Source organism: Salmo salar, chromosome ssa02 (assembly GCF_905237065.1).
Source record: "Salmo salar chromosome ssa02, Ssal_v3.1, whole genome shotgun sequence".
NCBI lineage: Eukaryota > Metazoa > Chordata > Actinopteri > Salmoniformes > Salmonidae > Salmo > Salmo salar.
In genome coordinates, this window is record NC_059443.1 from 69,146,249 (window position 1) to 69,151,529 (window position 5,281).

Consider the following 5,281-nt stretch of genomic DNA (forward strand, 5'->3'; position numbering starts at 1 on the left):
CCGACGAGCTCACATCATCCCCGGCCATGAGTCGACGGTTGCCCGCCCAGGCCCCCAGGCTCCGCTCGGAGTGCCCGGGACTCCCGTCCTCCAGGCGTTCTCGCACTCCGACAGTTTCCCCGTCAGCTCACGGATGGTCCGCTGATCCATGAGTATCTGGCCGTTCTGCTGCACCGGTCTGCCGGAGGTCGTCCGCGGTGGTCCGGAGGAAGCTCCAGTCTTCATCCACATAGGGAGTGAAGGGTCGTCCGCCTGCTGCTTCATGCTCTTTGGGCTTGCATTCTCCGGCGGATCGGAGTTGCAGATGAGCCGGCTTGAAAACTGAACTGTTTCGGCGCCCCTCCACCACCACCCGGTCACCTCCCGGGGCTGAGCTCGTTGAGAGTGGAGGGACCCCAGCCGGAAGCCCCAAGCCGCCTCCTCCGCCAGCCCTCTAGGATTCAGCACCATGGAGAGCGCCCAATGGACCGGCGTGAGCCACGGAGCCCAGGAAAACAGGGCTCAGCAGATAGAGTCGCGTTGTCGGACAGGTCCTGATGAGCGGCAGCTTTCCGCGGGTAAACACTGGCGATGATGCAGATGACCGCGCCGAGGAACACCACGGATCCAGCACCGACCAAGACGACAACGAACTAGCGGCAAAGCGTGGCGAGATGGACTAAAGCATCGATAGATTAGCCTACAAATCAGAGATCAAATTCCGTTGGGAAAGATAGATTCTATTGGAAAAAGGTCTCGTTTTCCCCCTCACAATCTAGATTACATTAGGCTATGAAAATGCTCCATAACCAACATCACTCGTGCGATTTCACAATCCGCTCCTCGATAGCCTATCAGTTGATTAATCTACCTGCTTTTTTATATGATTAAATAAAACGAATAACCTAGGCCTATATTATAATACGCCCCCCACCACCAAAAAAAACCCACCTCCAAACGCGCGCAGAAAACAAACGACAGCGGTGACGGACGCGTTTGTTGCGTTTTTCTCCTAAATGTAGAAATACCGATTGTTCTGTCAGCAGGCCTAAATCGAAAGACCGTCTCCCCTCTCTCGGTGTTGCTAAAGCTCCGCTCCTGTCCTCCGTCCGTACGTTACTGGGAACCAGGACAGGTAGGCGGGGAGACAGACGAGGGAGAGTGGAGGGTGTGTGTGTGTGTGGGATGCGTCATTGGAGGTGAAGAGGGCAAATAACAGCCCATAAACATCATCTATTATGATAGAGGTGTGTGTGTGTGTGTGTGTGTGTGTGTGTGTGTGTGTGTGTGTGTGTGTGTGTGTGTGTGTGTGTGTGTGTGTGTGTGTGTGTGTGATTGAGAGAGAGAGAGAGAGAGGCCGGAAATACTACACCCGTTTATGGATTGTGTGTGTATGTGCGCGCTTCACAGCGGAATGAGTGTATGGGGCATACATCCTCTATTACCAGACCGGAACATAAACCGACGCTTCGATACGGTATCCCCCACGCACAGCACGAGTCTAGTCTAGTCTGTCTGGACAATATACTCTAGTAAATCAAATCAAATTAAACGTTATTGGTCGCGTAAATATTTTGCAGATTTTATCACAGGTGCAGCGAAATTGTTATGTTTTTAGCTCCAGCTGTGTAGTAATATCTAACAACACAAAACAATACAGACAAACCCAATTTGTAAGTCGCTCTGGATAAGAGCGTCTGCTAAATTAAGTAAATGTAAATCCCCACTCAGAACAGCCACACTCTGTCGTGGCATGGACTCTACGTGTCGAAAGCGTTCCGCAGGGATGCTGGCCCAAGTTGTCACCAATGCTTCCTATAGTTGTGTCAAGTTGGCTGGATGTCCTTTGGGTGGTGGACCATTCTTGATACACACAGGACACTGTTGAGCGTGAAAAACCCGGCAGTATTGCAGTTCCCTGTAATGTTCCAGTGTGCCTGGCCTCTACCATACTCCTAAATATGTTTGTCTTATTAACCATTTCACCCTCTGAATGACACACATACACAATTCATGTCTCAAGGCTTAAAAATCCTTCTTTAACCTGTCCCTTCCCCTTAATCTACACTGAGTGAAGTGGATTTAACAAGGGACATCAATAAGGGATCATAGCTTTCATCTGGATTCACCTGGTCAGTCTATGTCATGGAAAGAGCAGGTGTTCATAATGTTTTGTATACTCAGTGTATGTATATGATGGTGTGCATAGACAGTGTGGACAGTTTATGAATAGAAAAGGTGTGTACAGCAATAGTTAGGATAAGCCTTGACTAGAATATATTATATACATATGAAGGGGGTAAAACAATATGTAAACATGATTAAAGTGACCAGTGTTCCATGACTATGTACATAGGGCAGCAGTCTCTAAGGTGCAGGGTTGAGTAACCGGGTGGTAGCCGGTTAGTAACAGTGACTAAGTTCAAGACAGAGTACTGAGGCCGGCTAGTGGTGACTATTTAACAGTCTGATGGCCTGGAGATAGAAGCTGTTTTTCAGTCCTCTCAGTCCCAGCTTTGATGCACCTGTACCACTGTCTCCGGGTTCTAGATGGTAGCGGTGAACAGGCCAAGACGTGGGTGGCTGAGGTCCTTGACGATCTTCTTCTTCTTCCTGTGACACCGGGTGCTCTAGATGTCCTGGAGTCAGCCATCCCACTAGGAAGTCCCATCTGTCCAGTCCCTAAACCGCAATGGGAGGCCAGCCAGATGGTGAGAGAGGAGAGAGGAGGGAGAAGGGGGAGGATGGGCTGGTTCTGGGAGATGGAGGAGGAATGGGGAGACCAAAACTAGAGATTGAGGCCATCCAGAGCCAGGGCTGGCTGGGGTCGGGAGAGGAGAGGGGACCATGGGTGGCCTGCCAGAGTATGGGGTGGGCTGGATGGGAGGGAAGGTGGTAGAAGAGTTGGAGGGACATGGATGCTAAAGGGATGAAGGATTGAAGTGTGAGGAGTGTGGTAGGAATAGGACGATAGTAGACTAAGGCATACAAATCAAATCACATTTTTTGGTCACATACACATGGTTAGCAGATGTTAATGCGAAAGTGTAAGGGAAATGCTTGTGCTTCTAGTTCCACATTGGTGGTAATGTCTAACATTAATCTAACAATTCACACAACTACCTAATACACACAAATCTAAAGGGATGAATGAGAATATGTACATAGAAATATATGGATGAGCATGGCCGAGCGGGATAGGCAAGGTGCAATAGATGATATAAAATACAGTATATACATGTGATATGACTAATGTAAGATATGTAAACATTATTAAAGTACCATTATTTAGAGTGGTATTGTATAAAGTGACTAGTGATCCATTTATTAAAGTGGCACTTGATTGGGTCTCAATGTAGGCAGCAGCCTCTGAGTTAGTGATGGCTGTTTAACAGTCTAATGGCCTTGAGATAGAAGCTGTTTTCCAGTCTCTCGGTCCAGCTTTGATGCACCTGTACAGACCTCACCTTCTGGATGATAGTGGGGTCAACAGGCAGTGGCTCGGGTGGTTGATGTCCTTGATGATCTTTTTGGCCTTCCTGTGACATCGGGTGCTGTAGGTATCATGGAGGGCAGGTAGTTTGCCCCAGGTGATGCATTGTGCAGACCGCACCACCCTCTGGAGAACCCTGTGGTTGTGGGCGGTGCAGTTGCCGTACCAGGCTGTGATACAGCCCGACAGGATCCTCTCAATTGTGCATCTGTAAAAGTTTGTCAGGGTTCTGGATGACTGTTTGCATCTTCCTCCACCAGGCTGTCTGATGTTTGTCTGTGATGCTATACCTAGGAACTTATAAAACATGTCGTGGGAAGGACAATGGGAAGAGAAGGGGCTATCTTTACTCACAGTAGTGTGTCCACACAGATATTCTCTCAACTTCTGTGTTCCGTGGCTGACCTAGAAGGCCACCAAAGCCCTGGAAGCACAACCACCATCCTTTAACCTTCATCTCTTCAAACCTTTTCTGAGAATGCAGAAGCTAAGAGCAACCCTGCCCATGGACCTGTAAGTTAACAGTGGCCACCATGTGGACCATCAGGGAACTACCAACACAGTGGTACCGAGCTCAGGCCAGTTTCCTCAGACCTACTGCTCTAAGTCCCTAGGACTAGGCTTGAGCCTGGGCCCTGGAAACCAGCCATAGAGAATCACACACAACTTTCTCCTTCGGCTGAAAGCCAAGATTCCAGATTGAATCTCCAAATGGAATCTTGGCTGATAAACTCACAAGAATCACCATATAAGAGGTTCATGAGAACTCTGTAAGAAACTGAAGATGACAACGACAAAAGAACTGTCTTGGAGGTGTTCTTTTTAAAAAGCCTCGCACAACCAGAACATATACAGAAAGCAACAAAGCAAAACGTCAACGATGACCACGCTCTTACCTGCTGGCAAGCCTTGACAAAACATGCTTCAGCTACATTATACAACGTTACCGTCGACATTATCCCGTACATTATCATCATTATTACCATTAACACAATTCAATGTACATCATTCATATTACGAGACATAAACTGCAGTCTTGACACACATTTATAATTCATTAAAAATCAGGGGTTTTCCATTCTTATCAAACCCATATTGGACATAAATCAAAAACAACAATAACAATAAAAGGTCATTATTAAAAAGGTAAAGCATCCACATTCACACTTCATTCAAAAATATATAATGAGGTACATACACGGCAAAAGCTCCTCGAAATGGAACCCCCCATAAAACAGTTTACACTTGGACACACATTTTAATATTTGATTCTTCAGGTCGGCCTTGTCATTACATTAAAGTGCCAATGACTATGGCTCTTGAAATACATCCAAAAATTGACCAAATTAAAAAGAAAGATAAAAAAAAAAGAGAAATCTAGAGCCCTGCTTGAGCAAGCAAATGGTAATATGAGGCCACTATGTCAAGTTATAGCTACCGTATTTATTCAACTGTTAAAACATCACCAAGAAGTACGCGAACACTCACTACTGGCTCAACCAATGAGTCAACAGAATCTACTGGTTTTAGCCAATGACAGTCAAGAAGAATCTACTGGTTTAGCAATGACAGTCAAGAGAATAGTTTCTCCATTAACAGCTGAATGATGATGCGTTTGTGGTAGGATGTTGTATTATTATTATCACAGTATCAAAACACTTAGACGACAAATCAGCTTCGCTCTCATACGTATACTTGACGAGATGCAGTGGATTTGGAAACTGAAGCAGCTATAAGGCAACATACATGCTTTTAATAACGTAATGATATTGTACAAAATACACCAGACAGAGAGAGAGGGGCCTCTAT

At 46.3% G+C, this 5,281-nt stretch overlaps 1 pseudogene; it reads right to left on the minus strand.

Moving 5' to 3' along the window:
* Positions 1–4,428, minus strand: part of LOC106591467 (neuronal pentraxin receptor-like) — a 9,078-nt pseudogene extending 4,650 nt beyond the window's left edge.
* Between the last annotated feature and the right edge of the window lie 853 nt (positions 4,429–5,281).